This window comes from Ptychodera flava, chromosome 3 (assembly GCF_041260155.1).
Source record: "Ptychodera flava strain L36383 chromosome 3, AS_Pfla_20210202, whole genome shotgun sequence".
NCBI classification, from domain to species: Eukaryota; Metazoa; Hemichordata; class Enteropneusta; family Ptychoderidae; genus Ptychodera; species Ptychodera flava.
Window position 1 is genome coordinate 1559281 of NC_091930.1, and position 21405 is coordinate 1580685.

The 21405-nt window shown below is 35.7% G+C and overlaps 1 long non-coding RNA gene across 1 annotated transcript; it reads left to right on the forward strand.

Moving 5' to 3' along the window:
* Positions 1 to 993: 993 nt before the first annotated feature.
* LOC139129424 (uncharacterized) lies at positions 994 to 19671 on the forward strand. Its single transcript, XR_011551567.1, has 4 exons — positions 994 to 1440; positions 17352 to 17433; positions 18736 to 18851; positions 19388 to 19671. It is a non-coding gene; the product is annotated as an uncharacterized lncRNA (long non-coding RNA).
* The last annotated feature ends 1734 nt before the right edge of the window (positions 19672 to 21405 follow it).

The window sequence follows — 21405 nt, forward strand, 5'->3', positions numbered from 1 at the left end:
ATATGAGAAATATACAAGCAAATTAATCAGGAATAACCCCTAATTTTTGAAATCAGGGATTGGTGTGGTGAGATAATTGCAAATAAGGCTACAAGCATGCGATGCTGTATAGACCAATGGGATTGTCTAAATCCAATGGGATTGTCTAAACTCATCCATAATTTTCATAGCCTGTTTGGGTTTTTTCTCTTTGTAATCAATGGGTAATACAGGTATTGCAAAAGATTTTATGATTTCTGGTCGTGTTAGAGCCTGGAAAAGCCTTGCCTTGGGGACTATGCTTTGACAGGCTTTCAATTACGGTCTGTCACACCGTGGACGTTGAAGCGATTGTCTCACACACACAGCTTGAAATGTCCGGATCCGGCTACGGCTTGTTGGAGCTTACACAACAAGACAGTATATGCTGTTGCAAAAACACAGGTACAAGAATATCAGCCAAACTGTTGTATATACGTCAGGTACCCTATTGTTTCTCTACATGTAACAAAATGACGTCATTACTGTTCCTTATCGCATCCTTGTTGGAAGATAACAATAGGTATTTGTCATGCTAATATAACTGACGTCAGCACTCAGAAGTTGTCAGGCCGTACCCGGTCGAAAAACGAAGAATTTCTGTGCGTGACTCTTTGTAAATACAAGACAAATACTGTAAATTATCGTGTTCCAAATGAAAGTGTGGGCGGAAGTTCTAAAATGCATTCTTAATATAGAAAATCGACTGGTTGAGTTGGGGAGTCGTTTTTAGCCACTGTGAGGAAGGGTATATCGATGTAATCTTTCACTATTAATTGCCCACGTACATAAGTCACGGTTGTAAATTGTCTGGGCAAGCAATGTTTTTGACAACGGTTACACGAAGTTGCTGAAGAAGATTTCAGCTGCCTCGAGTCTATCGTGTAGAACAGTCATCGTTTAGTTGAACCATGGAGGTAGTACCTCCATGGTTGAACAGGCCGCTGGATGTTCAATTTGAATGAAAATCAGAGTTTGTTGAATGGAATGCCATGGCAACGCTATCGCGCTTCTGTTATGTAAATTTACTCAGTCAACCTGCGCCACTTCATGAATAATTAAGTAGGTTGATTTTGGCTGGCGTGAAATTTGTGAACGTCCATCGATTGAGACTACGTCCGAGAACTTGTGGGATTCGCCGCTGTTTTTCAATGATTCTTCCGTCCATAGCTGTCATCGCTGGTCGATGAACACTCAGCCACCATGCTCTGATTGGAATTGTTACAATTTTGCGAAACTACGACCGTTCAATCAGGATATATAATCCCCGATGTCAACGTAAAGCGGGGGAAACTTTGTGAACGTTCATACACGTCGCTTGTGAAAGTTTTGAAGAACTTCAGCCAAGAAAGATGCGTCATTTACAAAAAATATTTATTTTTCTACTTATTTACACAACATGGACAGTATATCTAGTGCAAGGTAAGTGTTGCCAAAATAATATTCAGGTATTCAGCGTCACTGGTCAAGATTTACCACTTTCTCAGTGGTAATCTCGCCGAGCTGGCTGTCAATTCTCAAAATGGCCGACGTGTGTTGCACAATCTGTACAGTACCTGTAGCTTCTCAACTCAAAGAAGTTCGTGACCATGATCTCACTTAAGTTCTTTACCGAAATGAATTCAAAGTTTACGAGACTCGGTAGCGTTTCTGATCCCTGAAACGGCCCAGGTTCATCACAGTATGTCTAGGAAGCGATGTTTCTCCGTTCGTTCACCATACCTTCAAAACATGCACGACCTTGATTGAGCTGCGCGCTGTGTGAAGACAAATGGAGGTGTGCATGTTATTGAACCTGGGCAATTCTCATTGTCAATGGACAACAACACACTTCCAAGGCAACTTTTGCGAAATTTCGTCTCACGTGTAACTTTAACACAACGCTGCTAGTTATACGCAATCTTGAAAAGATACGACGGAAAAAATTGAGATAAGGTATCGTTTATTGTAAGTCACTAAACAAAAACTAGTGCTGCCATGACTTAGGGTCTCTCCTTGCTGTTGGATAATACTTGGAAGTTGTGTAAACTATTGTGCAACATGAAAGTTTTAATAAAGAGATTGTCATCAACTTTGGAAAATAGTCAGTATTCACTACTTGCCACACACAATGGCTCAACTTCGAGGTCATCTTAGCGTTTTAGTACTTGGATGGAGCGAGAAACGAATCCGTTTCCACATGCATCTCCATGGTACTTGTAAGTTGTAGGACAGGGCACTTACTTGATTATATTTTATTAGAGTACAGTATAGCAATCTATGGTGTTTACTCCCTGGTCCAAGAATTCTAAAATCTTTAAGACTTTTTGAACAGACGAGAAAAATGTACAAGGGGATTTGAATTAGAAACAAATGCATTGCTCTTCACACTCACAGAGTAATTGGACTTTCTCTGAAATGACAGGGTAGCTATGTAAAACTTCTGAACTCGCCTTAATTATAAAATTATTTGTTAGTTACCTAATATTTTATGTGATACCATGGATATATAATAGAGATGGTCATACATTCACACATGTTCCAATATTGAGAGCAAAAGAAAATGTCATGTTTAAAGATAAATGACTGTTATATGCTAATGTATGTCAAAAAATGAGTATTATAATATGAATTAAAAGTGGCACTCCCACTTGGTAACATTTTTAAAACACAGTTTTTTAATGCCAACGGTCAATATTTGACGTGGTGACATGCGCGCTGATCGCAAGATATCGATAAAAGCATGTCCTCAAAAAAGTAAAAGTTTGAATTCCGGTGGCCCACCTAAATTCAGCTTCCGAATATCAAACGTTCGGCACAACTAAGCTATGGGATTTCGGGTCACAATCAGAAAAAACTTCGGGAAGCGAAAAATACGCTAGGGAAATGACATGTTGGGTATCGATATCTCGCAATCCGCGCGTAATCGCCATGTCAAATATCGACCGTTGGCATTATTTTTTAAAATGTTACTAGGTGGGAGTGCCACTTTAAGGTAGTATGCACCTCGAAAGTGAAAGAATTAACTTTGCCCTAACTTTCCTCAAGGAATCTTTCAATCATTCTCTTTCAAAATCAAGAATAAAAATAGGGGGTCACCGTGCAAATTTGGTACTAGAGAAACAAATTACCCAAGATTTACCAATATTAGAAATTTAAAATGGCCGCCATCCCTGTGTTAGCTCTATGGAGAAAAAAAAACTTTCGAATTTCAAAAAACTAAGCCGGTAAAAAATTTTCTTTCACCATTAGCTTTAAAATGAATCCCCACCTGTGGTATATCAGAAGAAAATTTGAGAGTCCGAATGTCTGTTCTACCTTAATTAAAAAGATTTCAAAATTGTAGAATTAATTGGTAATAAATTATTTTCAATTCGAAAAGTGCCCTATTGAATGTTTTAGGAATTATTTATTTCATATGCATACACTGGTACATTTGATTAATGTGTTATTCTCTAGTCATTGATCAATAACAATTTTCGCAAAAGCAATAAATGATATAAAATGAAATATGAAACAAAAGAAAGAGTTAAAGATTGCTAAATCTCCAAGTTATGTTTGATTAATAAGCATTCACAATGGCGCAGATGAAACAGTGCAAGCGGAATCTGGTTTTGAAAAATAGACCTGGAGTAATAGCGTGTGTAAAACAGCAGCTTTTATCAACCAATAAATCCTAGGATATTAAATGTAAAGCTTTAAAACCCAGCAATTGTTCCAGAATGGTGACTCTTTAGAGTGTGTTTAACTCAAAATTTTGTGTAACCAAAGGAAATACATTTGTAAAATGCACCCATGAATAAAAATTCTTCAGAATCCAATCGAAATTACATACATGTAATTGCTCTGTCGTAAAATAAAGTGAAATTCCAAACTTACAGAACAGACTGTATTGCAGTATGACGAAAGTTTTAGTGTTTTTCAACTCTCATGTTAATTTTTAACATACATATACTGTACTGGTCATTTGGATGAACAGTTTTAGCTCCCATAGCCATATGTATACTAGTATATGGCAATGGAAGCTATTCTTATAGGCTAGGGAAATGTCTGTATGTCTGTATGTCTGTACGTCTGTATGTCTGTATGTCTGTATGTCTGTATGTCTGTCCGTCAACATCAAAAACTCCAAAACCACTGTACATTTCATCTTGATATTTGGTGTGTACATGGATGATGGGCTGTAGATGAGATTTTGTTCAAATGAAGTTGTCATTGCCAAAAATATGCAAATTAAGTGAAAAAATGTAAAAACAGTCAAAATTGAAAAAACTCAATAACCACTGAGCAGATTACATGAAAAATTAGCATGTAAGTACTTTGGGCTGACATGAAATGATTGTGCACATCTTTGGTCAGTATCTTGGACTTGCTATTTTTCATGAATTTTTTTGTTATTTTCTCCCATTTTTGGTCAAAAAATCTCCTGCTCTGAAACCACAAGTCCGATTGATTTGAAACTTGGTATGGAAGTGCATAGGAGTGACCTTTCCCAAATTTGGGCAAATCGTGGTGAAATTTGCATATTTTTAGTTTACACGTCCATAGACTCCCATGTATAAGGCAGATCTCCATAGACTCCCATGTATAAGGCCATGAAAAATAAAATTTAGTTTCTCATCGTATTCATATTGCAAAAAGGATGCAGTGACACAATTTTTAGTCCCCACAGATGAAGTCCAGTGAGCTTATAGATTGGGTCATGTCCGTCTGTTCGTCCATCCGTAAGTCCATCCGTTCACGCATATATCTCGGATATTTTGACAAAATGTCATGTGACCTTGATGACCTTTGATCTCAAATATACATATTTGTCCATAACTCAGTAACCACAAGTGCTACAGCCTTCATGTATGGTATGATGGGACACCTTATGACGCAACATATTGTACCTAATTAATTATGTGCATATCTAATTTTGAGCGAGCCAATAGAGCTGGATGTCTGATTTTTGGTATGTAGGGATAACTTAGCAAAACAATTTTTTGACAAAATGTCACGTGACCTCGGTGACCTTTGACCTCAAATATACATATTTTTCCATAACTCGGTAACCACAAGTGCTACACCCTTCATGGTTGGTATGATTTGACACCTTATGACGCCACATACTGTACCTTAATAATTATGCGCATATCTCATTCTGAGCGAGCCAATAGAGCTGGATGTCTGATTTTTGGTATATAGGGATAACTATAGGAGAGAAATTATTTGACCAAATGTCATGTGACCTCGATGACCTTTTACCTAAAATATATGTTTATGTCAATAAATAAGTGTTATGTCCTTTGTATTTAGTAGGATGGGAGACCTTATGACAACACACGCTTTACCTCATTAATTATGTACACATCTAATTCTGGGCAAGCGAATAGAGCTAGAGATCTGATTTTTTGGCATATAGGGATTAATTAGCAATATAATTTTTTTTTTCAAAATGTCATGTGACCTCGATGACCTTTGACCTTGATTATACATATATATGCATATTTCAGTAACCACAAGTTCTATACCCTCCAATTTTGATAGGATATTAGACCTTAAGATGTCACATCTTGTACCTCATTTATAATGCGCATATGTATTTCTTGGCTGGCCAATACTGCTAGAGGTCTGATCTTTTTTCCCGATTTAGAACCATAACTTAGACATGCCACATGTGTTTCAAATTGGGAACAACGACATAGACCTATGTGCCCATAGATCTCAACATATACACTCCAGTGATACTTCTTAATGACCATATTTTCCTGCCCCATCAAGACTAATACTCCTATTACAAGTGGGGACTATGTCATTGTAAATGACTTGTTGAGTTAATGGTTGTATCACAGCATTCGATATATCTCATACTGTATTTTTTCCATTTTATATTCTGAATAATTACATTAAACATATTTCACTGTCTCCAGTACATTTCATTTAAGTATTTTCACTTCATGCACTTTCTCCCTTTCACACATGTTCAAATATCTGACCAGAGAACAAACACTAATAGTCCAGGATGGGAGCTACAGTGTCATTGACGCTATTTTTATTTAATGCAGGTGATATTATTTACTTTTGTATAATTGTGGTAAACCAGGATATTTCACTGTTTAACTCATTGAAAGATTTACATAATATTTACAATAATGAGTTTTCACCAGTTTACATTTTGAACAGACTTGCTCTAAGTCTGTTAGCATACATACACATATAAACACAGAAGATTAACGAAACAAACTTCAGTCATCTGACTGTTGGTCAATCAAGGGGTGAATATGATGGCCCTCACAGTCAGTAATAGTTCCATTGAGAAGACAAGAGACCTAGGGCCAGTTTAAATAATACTGGAAATAATTTTTTAAACTCGGACTACAACAGAGGGGCTGAGAGGGTGAGAATAGGTCATAGGGTAAAATTTATTTTGTCAACAAAAAAACATTATTTTAAAAATATGTGATATTGTAGTTTATGGTCAAAATCTGTTTACAAGATGAATGCTGTGTATTACAACACTGGGAGAAACCAATTTATGCATCAGAATATTGAACCTTGAAAAGTTGTCAGGTGGGGGGGGGGTCTGTAATGCATAAGGTAGTATGCGCCTCGAAAGTGAAAGATGTAACTTTTGCTCAAACTTTCCTTAAGGAATCTCCAACAATTCTCTTTTAAAAAGAAGAAAAACAAATTATAGATCACCGTTTTCAAATTTTATAACTGGAGAAACACAATACCCAAGATTTACCAATACTTGAAATTCAAAGTATTGGTAACATCCCTGTGTAAACTCCATGGAAAAACTAAAGTTTTAAGATTTTTGTAGAAATGAGACGGTGAAAATTGTTCTAACACCAGGAGTTTACAAGACCCTTCATGAGTAGAAGATCAGGAAGAAATAGTAATTTGAGTCCAAATATCTGTCTCCGAGGTGCATTCTACCTTAAAATGAAATAGGCAAATTTTTTCAATGAGAATTGAGTTGCCATTCCAGGCCAATCACTAGCAAATATCGAGTTGATCCATGATCACAGGACTGCAGCGTACTTTTGAATCAGTATTTGATTGCTTTGTACATAAACACATGCTAGATCAGAAATTCTCTGCCCTATGAGGTACATGTAAAAGGTACCTTGGAAGCCAGGATCTCTCTTTGGTTACGGTAATACTACTCTTATACTGAAAGGTTTCATATACCATAACCAACAAGAGGTCCTAGACTAGGTTACTTTGACTCTCTCTTTCTTTAAAAAAGCTGCTGTTCAGCTTATTCTCATTTTAAAGGCTGTGCTGCAGAATGGAGCTTTTTAAAGCCTCATTTCAGTGAAATTTGGTATTAATTCTCAACCATAGAGTGAACACAGGGTATGGTTCACGTTACGTGGTGGCCATTCTAAATTTTGTTGTTTGAGTATCAAAATGTATGTGCTATCCGCTACAATAACGCTACAATAGTACATGGTATATAAGCTACATTCACAACCTAGGTCTCAACATTCTTTGGGGAGTACAAACAACAGTCTTTGCATTGTCCTTGTAGTAATGGAGTTGACCACATCGTAATCTTAAATTTTGATTTTATAGTGACAGAATTGACCCGAGGTTTATTGCACTCATTAAATAGTTAACTTTAAGGTCGTTGATACATGTAGGTGACAATTTTCAGATTGTCTTTGGTTGAATTTGTCTGCTTGAAGAATGAATCCTGACCATTGCAGTAGCATTGATATTAATATAGAGTGTTATTTTTCATTTACATGTTATTTTGTAGCACCCATATGCCATGTAATGAAATATCTATGTACATAGCAAGTAATCTTTTCCAATTTACTTTGTTTCTCAACTCTTTCCAGGGAGTGAATTTTCAGAATTCATTGTGGATGTCATCCTGCATTGACACATGTATATAATTTCTGATATGGAAAATTTGCAGATGTGAAACAGGTAGCTGGTGAAATACATGCAACTTTTACACAAAAAATATAAGGAATGTCAGCATTTGGGGAAAATCCTGACAATGCTTAGTCTCAGCTCGTTTATGCTAGGTGTAATGAGGATGAACTCTAGACTTGCAGTTTTTTCTTTTCCATTTAACCTGTATGACTGTACTTGTGTATGGTTTTCAATCAAATTTCACACCAGGGAATATGAGTTGTTATGTAACTGTGAGTATTTACAAGGCCATCTTATGAAGGATATTAGAGTAAAAGACTGGGTGGGGACCTGATACATTGATAAATGTCTAGAGTTTGTGTGGAGTTTTAGCTAGGAAAAATTTGGATAAGGAAATTTCTCAAATTATAAATATGTGTTCCATTGATTTTGAGAATCATGTGGAATCGAAAATAAAAGTATTGATAAATGTCTGGCTGCTTCCTCTCAACATTGCTGGCTCAAGTGTGAAAAATTAACACCTCTATGGCATTGATGACTTTGGTATTTAATCATTTTAATTAGATTTTAATTATTTCTATCAAAAGATGATAAAGAGCATCCATCAATTCATAAGAGATGCAGACAATACCGGTACTTTTAATTAATAAAAGCAATATCATTCTCACACCTAATTCCTCAGGAGCAAAAGGTTAAAGGTCACTTACAAGGAAGTATGAATAATTAAATACCCGGATTGGAAAATGTAATGTTATGTTGCATCCTGGTGGTAACATTGAATGATTTGACAGTTATGTTTGTTTAGAGCAAGCTGAAAAAATCAATTGTGAAGTGAACGCCCAAAATGAGCTGATATCTTCATTATATATTAATCGGAGAGTTGTAAAATTTAATTCATTCCTCATATTTGATGAGACTGCGTATCATGTTCGCAGGAAGATGAGAAATTGCAGAAGATGAGAAATTGCGTGTAGGGTTTCACTTAGCTGAGCATCAACACTTTAACTGGTAGCTGTTATTCTATTTTATAGACAGCACTGATTTGAAATCGATTGGAGTTGGAAAGATGACCTGATTGAAGAGAGGAAATTGAGTCTGTGCTCAGAATACATGTAACTGATGCACGTTGTGTTTGATGCGGAAGGCCTTGTCAAGAGAAGACGTTGATCTTTTATTCAAATTGTCTCTGTTATATGGTAGAATTTTCCTCAGGAACAGTAGTCAGTTGTCTGCAGGTTGTGCGTGCACTTATTTAAAAGCCAGTGGAGTAAACAAAGTTTTGCTGTCTTTAATCAGTGAAAATCCAGAAATTTTAAGTTTTCGTGGTCGATTTGTCAAAGGTAATGGTGGCCATTTTTAATTTCAAATGAAGGTCTTGGGAATTTGACAATTTTGTTTCTGTGATACAAAAATTTGAAGGCTGGACTACTGATTTTTTTTTAGAGGTTATAAACGGCAAGCGAGGGTATTTGGTTGCGGATATAAGACCTCTGGGGTGAAAATTAGCATATTTGGCGGGAAATAATCACCGAGCGAAGGGAGATATAAGACCTCTGGGGTGAAAATTAGCATATTTGGCGGGAAATAATCACCGAGCGAAGCGAGGTGATTATTTCACGCCAAATATGCTAATTTTCACCCCAGAGGTCTTATATCCGCAACAAAATACCCGAGCGCACCGTTTATAACCTCATTATAATATGCTAAAGTTAAAAACAAGTGGACAATGTCGTTATTTAGGGCCGAAGTTGGAACGTGAGTTCAGGAGCGCCCAGCCTCATACAAACTCTAAAACAGAACGTTTCAGAACGCGTGCGCGTGCACAGTTGAATTCATAAAATACGGTTACGCAACGCATCGATATCGCGATTAGATATCGAACTTGAAGAATTTTACTTCAAAAAAAGCTCAAAAAACTTTTTAAAATTATGTTGTTGTTGTTACATAGCCTCCGCTGCTTACAGAAACTCTTCATTTGTTGGTTCGTCAAGCTGCACTAGACTAAAATTTAACAATCAAAATCAATCTGAAGCCAAAGACTTGTTCGACATTACGGCGCGTTGAGCTCTCAAGTTGGCGTTCGAAATTTGCGCGAGCTCAAAAATGTTACGCGGCGCGCAGGTCTTCTTGTGGAGAATATAAACCCCGGCTCCAGCCAATCAGATTGCAGGATTCCAGCTAAGCATATTATAATTGTGATTGTAAAACTTGAAGGGGTGTGGTTTAAATTATAAAAAATGTTTTTTGTCTTCACGGCATTTATATTTATTGTTGATTATGAAAGAGAATAAGTTTATACTTTCCAGAAGCTATACCTAATGCTTTTTGAGCAAAAGTTTTCCACTTTCGTTTTTGAGGTCTGATTGCCTCAATGCAACATCTCATTGATAACATGGTATGCAGTCATTAACACAGGGGAAAGAATGTCTTAATGTTTACAGCAATCATAAAAGAGGGAATTGATGGTTATTAAAATGGTAATTGTCAATTAGATTTAATGGCAAAAGTCATGAAATTGGTGGTGTAGCACACGTTGATGCAATATTAATAAGATGTATTATGTAAGAGTAGAAATTAACAGGTTTTACGAAGGTAGTGTGCTGTCGTACGATCACAAATATTTTCCCGCCAAAAATGTTTAATCCCAAATTGACCTAACTTTACTTGTTCTTGCAAACATATTGCCTGACAAGCATATATTCTTGTTGTCAGTATTCATTGGGGTAAATAGATTAAATAGATGCTTTGATGGGGAAGGTATTAAAAATATTCATCTTTTTGAAAATGTAATAGGAATAAACTATAGTATGCACAAGGGTGATATTGTACATTTTCTTGCCTGTTGGATATGGAATGACTCTTGAGTGGAAAACAAATGAAACTAATAGTATTGACTCAGATAAAAGTTCTATTTATGAGCTATTTAGGTGTGCATTCAAAACTGCCCCACAAAATGTCTGATTTGATCTCGTCATACGAATGAACCGATACAAAAGATGTAACAAGCGTACAATCGGTATTTTCATTACAATTTTACCGGTTCAGAAAATTCAAATGTGAAATAAAGTGAACTGAGAAAGAAAAAAAAAGGTGCCTTGAAATGTAAATTTTCTCTTCTGCCAGAATTACAGTATTGATGCACTATTTGCTTTGATGCAGACATAATTTGATATTTTAACCCTTTTACTGCCAATGGTTTGGTCCAAACCTATTGTTTTTGAAAGTGAGGCTAGACCTTTGTACTCTAAAATAGGAATGAAAAGTTTGAATGTGAGGGCCCGGGGAATCGTAATTGGAGAACAGGGAACCAAGAATCCGGTACTGATGTCTTACATTTTACACATACATACTATGGCTGCCATGTTACATGTCTGTCTATATGAACAAACCACTGTAAATTTTGATTTGCAATCATGCTGTATTTCACCATTCTCAGTCCGGATTTGAAGGATATAAAACAACCCTACTTTAGTCGAATGTCTCATTGTTTATATGTACAGACACTGTACACATATATGTTATGCAGAAAAGTTTCTTCTAAAAACAGTTTGAAACCTTATTTCTTAAGAGTTGAAACATTTGATTTTGAAAACAGTGTGCAAATAGGCCGTATTAATAACAATGGAATGTTTGTCAAACATGCTTGATGAATATTCTGTATTTGTGTAGTGGTCTACCTAATCAATATTGTATGAAATGTCCCACGACCTTTGACCCTTTTAGCTTCACCAAAATCTCATTCAATGTTAAAGCCCTGTGTTTAGCTGTATTTTTCGTACCCTGCTCCCTGCAAAATATAAAATAAAATTAAATCTGTACAGAGATGTTTTGATTCCCCTCATCCAATTATTGTCTTTGAAAGTGTTACAAACTTAAATCCTTGGTGATGAATTCAGTCACAGTTTTTCAGTACCCACTTGCGGCAGTGATTTTCACTTGGAGTCAAGAATTATTCCTTCAAAATTTAAGTTACCAGTGGTCTACTTGAACTTTGGTAAGCATGTTTACATGAGTTGCCTCTGATTGATTTCAAACGATGTTGTCAAAAAATCACAGCTACATGTAGGCTTTAGCAAACAAATAATCTTTACATGTGACATTTTTGCAAATAAAGGTAGTTCCAAGGTGTAATATTTGTTTTACATATTTGATAATAAAGTGTTTATTTTGTGTAGCCAGTGCGATCGATATTGTAATAAAGACATGTGACCTTTAATCCCCTAGGCTGTAACAAAAATTTGTTTGATGATTTAAAAAAATAGATTACTGGTGTCCAACAGGCACTGAGTGAGCAACAGTGTATTTTTGTGTAATTGAACGATATAATTTTAACACAAGTTTGAGTATTTTTCGTTGGATTGACGTGCATAAACAAAACAAAACAAAACGAAAGTAATGGAGAGAAAGAAAACAAAGGTGACTGAAGGAAAAACTAAACAAAATACAAAAAACAAAGCAAGAATGATGACAAAGAGGGGAACTGAAAAAAAATATCATTAGTTTGATCTTCATTTGACATTGAATGTGAGAGGAGTGGAAATCATGGACCGGTACATCTGAGTAATTCACGTCATGTCAATGGTGATATCACAAGATCTCATTTATGTTTCTATATATGTTCTAACAGAGAAAATGGAAAAAAAATCAACTTTTCTTTGTTGGAAAAGTCATGGTACGCACACAAATTTTAACAGTGTTTCTTTGATTAGCAAAGGATTTTGTGCACAGAGATCTCACATACCGTACCGTATATGTCTACATGTATGTACCAGTAGGGCTATACAGGATCCTTTGTATATTTAGACAATTAGGGGAAAGACTTATTTGTATTTTTAAGTGAACAAGAGCAAAGTAGCGTGACTTCGTAAAGTTCAGCATCCTCAAGTACACTTTATTGTGTGTGTTACTCATGTGTGATTCAGTGAATGGATGTTTTAAGCATGGTGTGGGTGCAGGGTCCAGTCACGATACATGCCTGTATTGTGAACTCAAGTCTGCAGTTAAATGGTAAATTTTCTTTGTCCGTCATTTGTAGAAAGAAAACTTAGGCTAAGACGTGTAGGCTACGCTGCTTTGTGACGTCGACATGTTATTTCTGCAACAAGGTTCCCACGGGGAGAACTGTCTGTGTAACACATTATGTGACAACCAGACCTTGCCTTGGGGGTAGGCAATGCTTAGCCACTGCAGTAGAGCTAGGGCGTGGGAACTGACTGTTACAGAATTTAATTACGTGAATCACTGAATAGAAAATCGTATTTTAACCGGTGGAGTGTATTTTGTTTATTTACCATGTGCTTTGGTCCTCTCACATGTTGCTGTGATATCTGTCATTGCTGATGCTGCTCCAACATGTTGTCTGACATAACAGACTGCCTTGACCAGAGACGCTACCACGCAGTCAAGCAGTTGTTGTTGTCAGTCACCATGGCAACAGAACATGCCCATTGCATACTTAAGTCAAGCCATTCTATGGCACGTACACGGATGTTATTCAGTGTAAAGTACAGCTGGACCAGCTTCTGTTGAATCTGTGTCGTGACCTGTTATAAAAAGAGTCCATAAACACCGATGCGTATAGTTCGAGTGCTGGTAGCATTTTTTGTTTGTACTTAAAATGGTCTTTATATCAGGACAGCAATGTTGAACCATAGACTGGTCTCGCTCCAGGGTCTGTGATTGATCAAGGTTGTCGATGATATCAAAATTTGGTTGATGGCTGTAATAATTAATAGTTCAACGCATTCGAAAACTAGAATTAAATGACTTGACATTTGGTATCTTTTACAAGTAAATTAGAGACATTTTGTAAGCTTTTAGGCTTTTGAGTAATGAAATAAACAAACAAATATTGATAGCATGATAAGACATTATAATTGCAGACATTATGATATGTAAATTTGCCATGTGAATAATCTTTGTATCCTTCGGCACAATGATAGTAACATAAAAGTTATGCATTTTCATTTTCAAGGGTTAACGAATTGAACAGTGTACCAGTGAATTGTATAAGTTTACAAAGTTCATAGAGATATTCTAGAAAATTTAGAGGTTAGGAATGAGAAGGAACTGGTGTCAAGAGCTTGTAATTATAAAAATATCATCTAAATATGGTCACTCCGCAACATTGACACTAAAAGAATTATGTGAGGTTATCCCACGATATCAGCGCTTGCCACGAGTGAGGGTGCAAGCCACATCACACGAGTCGAAGACGAGTGTGATGCGGTGCCAACCCTCACGAGTGGCAATACGTCACAACCAAGTGCTGATATCGTGGGATAACCGATTTATCATATGCACATGACCGTATATTTATTTAAAAGGTAATTAAAAATAAAAAAATTATTAGTTTTTGTCAGTTTGTCTAAGGGACTATGTTTCTCAGAAAGTGTGTTTCTCAGAAAGTACTGGTCTGATAGCTTTGAAATTGGTATACAGGTTTGTACAGATGAGCTAAGTAATATATATTGAATTTCTGATGAAATCTGTAATTTGTATTTTGGGGGCAATTTATGCCATTTTTGGTCCAAAAATGTGTATTTCCAAAACTACTCATCTGATAGCTTTGAAATTTGGTATACAGATTTCTATAGATAAACTAAATGATATTAATTGAAATAATGATGAAATCTGCAATTTTGAATTTTTGGGGCACTTTTTACCTTCTCGTGTCTATTTATAGACAGAGAAGGTATTGAAGTTGAAAACCAGTATGCTGGTGTCAACTTCTACTTCCGTCTGTCAATACTTTCGTCTGTCAAGATCCGTTGATGTCATGCCATTGTGATGGGTCATATCATAAACTGGTGGGGGTGTTCATGGTTCAGGTTGAGGTGTAGGAGAATGATTTTGAGCTGTGACAAAAATCAAAAGGGACTTAACGGCATAGCCACAGTGTTACATGTAAGCCTTTCTCCAAGGTTCTTAGTTGACTACGATCTATTACAGACTCTGAGCTGACGTTAGGGGTACTCACTTTGTGTTTGCTCACTCTGTGTGCGCTAGTGCTTGGTACTGAGTTGCGTGGATATCCCCTCATGGCCTCACGTGATATGGGCCTGTTGCATAATCTGCAGATGATCATATGCCTCTGAGTCTGAAAACGGTCATTGTGTAAGCCTGTCAACATTTTCCTTGCATTTTTTCTCATTTAATTTTGCATAATATCGGCGAGTACCTCAATATTTCATGATAACTTTTTCTTCACAATCGTTTCCTGGAGTTTCAGAGTCATATGAACGAAAATGAGTGAATGTTTTAGACAGGAAAATCGGACGTCGGCCATGTTCAATGTTTACAGTACAATCAGAAGTTTATGTGGAGAGATATAAACTAAGAAACACTGTTTATGATGCCCGCCCTCTAGAGGCAGACCTTCCTATATGAAGTACCACATTTGATGCTTGTGGAAAGCTTGACCACACAAAGGAGCATTTTAACTTTTAGAAAATGACAAAGTGAATAAGAAGGTATTCTGAAAATGTCAAATACTGAGGAAAAATGCGAAAATATTCAAAATAAACAGGTTAACTGACTGGTCAGCCATAAAAAAAATGAAAATGTTTATGATCAAAAGTTTTTGAGATGCGCACATTTTAACAAATACAGAAATTATTAACATTATAAATATAAGACCAAACTATTTTTTCAGGGATGGGACAGGTTAGAAATGAGGGGTGAGAGACAAAGGCACTCCTATTGCTGCATGTGGATGCAGCCACACCATTTCATTTACAGCATACTTATTCACTGTGTTGTGTTCAAGTTCCATATTGTACTGACTGTCATACAAGGATAACATAAGCAAATCAAATCAAATTAGAAAAGGATCAATGCTGTTGTGTGGATTTTGCTGAACATGGCTGATTTTAATTTTTCGCCCTACATATTTGGTATCCAGCAAAGGCATATTTTGATGTAAAGTCAAAATTAACACTACATTGCTGACAATATATGTTACCGTTTCTGCATGAACTTTTCTTTTTTATTATAGTATAGTAGTACTTCGAACAGATTAACAATTATTGTGATGTCAACCCATAATTTTACATCACAAAGACTGTAATTCTGCCAATTTTTTTATTTTTCAGTCATTTTATAAATTTGCACTGCACAAGATGATTGAACAAATTGCAATGTTTGAATTTGTAAACTCAAAGAATAAAAATCCTTTGGTCACAGATTAAATTATTTTTTGAAAAGAAATTTACTCTTAAACACTTTTAGCATATATTGTTTACACAGTCATGTATTTCAAGGAAAATATGCCTATTAAAAACAGTAATTTCTTCAATTTTTTTTGAATACTATGACAATTATCAGCCATGAGGTTTTACAAACACAAGACCAGATAAGCATTTTTCATCATTTCCACTGGACTCTTTGGAAAATCCATTAAAAACAGTTAACAGTGACTTAAAATGATCACTTGGTATACATTTAATTTACAGATGCCAGGTTGTGTATTTCACATGCACTCAGGTCAGTAGGGAAGTGCGTCATTACTATTTTGGACTGTTAATTCTTATTTCTGAATTATTTAACTTTTTTTCCACATTGAACTATCTTTAGGCAGTTTATACTGTGGCTTAGAATTTTTTTGATTGATATATTTAATCATCTTTTGGGTTCTTGGGTCCATATCCAACCTAATGCCCCTACATCATCAACTATTTACCAACAACTCCATGCCAACAACCAATTACCTGACCTGGCCACACATTAGAGAAGGTACAGCGTCATTGACGGTATTTTTCCCATTTTGGTAAAAAATGTGTTTCTCAAAAAGTACTGGTCTAACAGCTTTGAAATTTGGTATACAGGTTTCTATAAATGAACTAAATTTGATCTTTTGAAATTATGATGAAATCTGCAATTTTTATTTGGGGGCAATTGTTTGTCATTTATGGTCAGAAAATTTTATTTTCAAAAAACTACTCATCAGATAGCTTTGGTTGACATGTTCTTAGGGATGATCCGATGTGATATATTCAAAGTATGATGAAATCTTCAATTGAGTATTTTGCAGCTTATTTTAGCCACTTTTTTCTGGCCACTGCATTGAGCTATCAAAGATTTCCACCTTCTTTATCAACATGTGTCAAAAATAGTCATTGTCTACATAAACACAGCAGAGCTGTATCGGCCACTAGGTTGCTTGTTAATAAATTTTTTTGATTTGTTGAATTTTCTGTCAATGTATAATCCAAATTTTCTGATATTTCTTCTTGAAAAAAATAAGTATGAAATTAAATGTTCTTAAAGTACGCAAATGTTTGTGAAGTTTGAATTCAGCTGATAATTTAGATACCAAAGCAATTGAGTGCAGTGTTTAATGTGTACCAGTGGCAATAAATATCACACTAAAATTTGATTCCTTGAACTGTTCGTGCTGTCATTTATTTCTTTGAAAGTTTACAATTCACAAAATATTCAGTTTTTTAAAGTTTTTTCTGTATTTTCTGTTTTGTTTACAGGGTCTTGCTCGGCAAGTTGTTCTGCAGGGGAACATCACGATTCCAGTTCAGGCCTCTGTGAGGGCTGTCCTGCAGGATATTAGTAAGTACATCATTTCATCTCTCTTTTTAACATCCCCATCCCTGTAATTTGGTTTGGTCTCACTATCATCAGAAGGATCTATATCATGCAGTGGACTGGGTGAGAAGGGTATATTGATGTAAAGACTTGCATAATATTTTTTCCTTACTGTCGCTGCCGCAAACTTAAGATTTGAAAATCCTGTGAACACCATAAACTGCTGAAATACTTGGCTAATGTATTATACAGGGATGTAGAAAAAAGCCAGCAGCTGGCAAACACAACTGGATGTCATGTTTTAGTAAAACATCAAGACATTTTGCGAAAACTTAACGTGCACATACACTACTTGTAACCACTTATAATTTTATTTGTACCACTGTAAACCAACATTTCTTACATCCCTGTGTACAGTGTCTCAGAACCTTTTAGCTATACATGCCATTGGTTGGCTGAAATTTATTTTTCACATCAAATTATTTCCAAACATGTACAGCCAAAATCAGCTATACACATTAACCCTAGTTCCAGATTCTTTACAGTGGAATACATGTAGATCTGTGAATAATGACAATTTTCCAACATCTTCGATTGTTTTCAACCAAACAGGTGTTTTGCAAATGTACATTGATGTATAATGTACACTCTGTCAAAGTATTTTATAATGGTAAACGTTATTATTAATGCTTTACATATTAAAAGTGAAAATTATCACTTGGGGCTGTGTGTCAAAATTTCACGATTATACAACGCTGAACACCTGTCCTACGTCCTGTACATTTATACTTATGTATCTTTAAATTTCTGAACTTAGCTACTGTCCCATCTTGCTTGCTGGGTATAGCGTTGATAAGGGGAAGTATTGTAGAACTGTTTCACAAGTATTTTTGAGATCAAGATATTGATTGAAACCACTGTTGAAAGTATAGAAAGCCCATGACACCCTTCTGTGTGCGAATAAGATTGGTGTGAAATGTAAAGACAGTCTAGACTTGGTTCCAAACAGCTACCTATATGTACACGGTGTAAAAGTTTGATTTTCTGTGTTGTCAAGTGTTTACATGTTACATTAAGGCAGCTCTGCATATTGTCACTGTGTAGACGGTTCAGCCTTTCACGTCATTCTGTGAAACCATGACATCAGTTTTATGTTATAGGTCACCTGTGGGGTGTCTGCAGAAGTGTGTAAGGTCTACAAAGTTTATTTTTTGACAGTCACTTCATTGAACTTGATGTGCATTGCTTTTGCAGAAGTGATCCGTGAAATGTTGTGTTCGACTAGCCATCTTGACATTTTAACAATTTTTCACATCCTTTTCTTAGAAACTCTGTGCTCCAATGAACGGCCAGTGGGGTGACATCATCTCTTGGCATAACTTCAAATTAATCGAACTCTCCAGAGATGTCACTGTCAAAGATTTAGATGTGCCATACATGTAGTAAGTCAGTTTTTCATTTCTGTAAATTACATTACCTTCTAGCACAAATGATGAGAAGTCTCAGATATGCAATACATACTACCATTTATCCATGTTGTGTACATTTCCCCAAAGGGCCAGTAATGATAACCTGCTGATAATTTTTTCAGAAATTTTGTTTTAAATGTCAACCATAATTTCTTGTTCAACTTCTCAAAACATGTTGATATACACAGTATTAAGCTTTTCAACTCAGCTTGTGCATTTGTAAATTGCATCGTTATTGTTGACTGTTGAATTCTGGTCCGGACTAGAATTCAAATGTTAACAATAGCATTACATTTCAAACATAAAGATGCCATGATGAAAAGCTGAATAGCTGGTCTTTCAGCATTGTTTTTTGAAGTTGAATAAAATGATACAAAATAAAAATAATTTAACTGTTTTAAACGTCATATACAGTAAACAATTTCATGGTCTTTATCTTTACCTTACGTTTAGTACTTGGTAATTTAAATTCAATATTCTTATTTTATTTTGTTTTGCTTCTTCCCCAGAACATTTGATGGTGTCATCGGAAGCCATCAGCATCAATTGTAATCGCTGGCGTTGAGGGCGTTGCATCAGGAGAGCAACGAAGCACAAGAACAGACTGTAGGGAAGAAAATATTTCCGACCATATTGATGACAAATATTCTTGATGAACAAATATACAGTGTTAATTTAAAATCTTGCAAAGAAGATGCGTTCCGAACTTTTTGTACAATCATTGATGATGTTTCAACTGAAGTATCAAAGTACAATAAAATCCTACGTCATGAGACGACACTTTTTCAAGAAATATCTCAAAGTGTTATGTTTCCAACGAATATTATTTGTTGCCTTGTGTGGCACCCTCTTTACATGATTGGTCCAAGCTATTTTTTGAAAGCTCGGGTTCAAAGATGAAGATAAGCTGCAAACACGATTGGAACCAATTTGAGATAATAAGACAGTGAAGTAATGTCAGTTTAATCTGCAAATGTAAGCCCATCTGCTTTTTCTGTTAAAGTTGTAAATTAGTTTTTATGAGTACTCTGTAATATTGCAATATTCAGCTATAAGGAACCTAACAGTTTTGTTAAATCCAATTATCCCAAATTAATTCCAATCGTGTTTGCGTGTTTAGCTTTTCTTTTATCCTGTTATATCAATAGTTTGCCAATTTTTATGAAAATGACAATGAGGTCAAATACAAACTTTCAGGCGACTCAAGCATTTCTAAAAAGAATTCCACGTCACGCATGCAGTTATAGAAAATAGTTCTGACCATCTTCTTTGTAGATACACAACTATATCCGCATATATGCACTGTGATTCTATGGTTGGCTTTTAGCATCAATGTTAATAAAACATTTAAATTATCAATTTTACCATTATATTCAGAAGATTAGTGTAATTGTGGGGCTTTGATCCAAAAATTAAAAGTATTTCAAGGTGCCAGGATTGATAAAAAATGCCATTTTTTCTCAAACTTACCAATACTTACTATCTTACAAGATTGCCTTATTTGAATGTGATCGTGAACATCAACATCTATCATATGAGAAGAGTTACCGTACCCAGAGTTTTGCTGACAGACTATGGCTTTACGTACAACGAATTCAGAACTTATTTGGCAGAGAGCTGAAATGACATTTTGCAACACGTTTCTCTCTGTTGCAATACAATTAATCTAACTCTTGCAGGCAAACATGATTTTATTGAAAACACTGCCCTTACCCTGAAAAAAACCGAGGTGTGTTATGCCTATCTTATGAATCACTTGTGAAATTATCATGTTACAATAAAAGGAATTAGCAAAGTTGAAATAAAATGCCATAAACAGCCTAAAGGAACAACGCACGTATACTCCTTATGTGTTGCATCGTTCACGTTGCATTTTCCGTCATATCTATTCGTAACTACCGTCAAGTAAAGATTTGGCGATAACAGCCGTAGCTTGTCGGATGACTGACAAGGCCAAAGACGGCGCAAATCTACGCACTGGGGCGTTCAGAAGCTACATGCTGTTGAGGTCAAATGTATTCGTGATATACCTCCATAGGGCAGTCTCCGTTTCCATACGGAGTAACCTAGCTATGTGCATGTCCGATGGGCAAGTATGATTATTACAACTACGAGGTGTTGGGTACGGATGAAAAACAACTTGAACTGGCAATCGATTTATCACACAATGTTAACATGAAGCGAAAGTGTCAGGTCTCTGACTGTGTTTTGGAGGAACTGTATACCGTTTAAATCACCCGCAAAACATTGACATAATTTTTTCTCTCCCAAACTTATCTTGCAAGAAAAACATAATGTTAACCAAATTGCCTTGCTCTCTATAGTTCTACATTTTATCCAGGCCTTAGTTATAATCCTAGCTGAATACTAGTTTCCGAAACTCTCACATTCAGGTAGAATGCGCCTCAGAGACAAATATTCGTACCCTAAAACTCTTACAAATTTTACCAGTATCTGATCTGACAATTATGGGGGCTCATTCCAAGGTTCTTGGAGGTGAAAAATATTGTCAACATCTTAATATTTT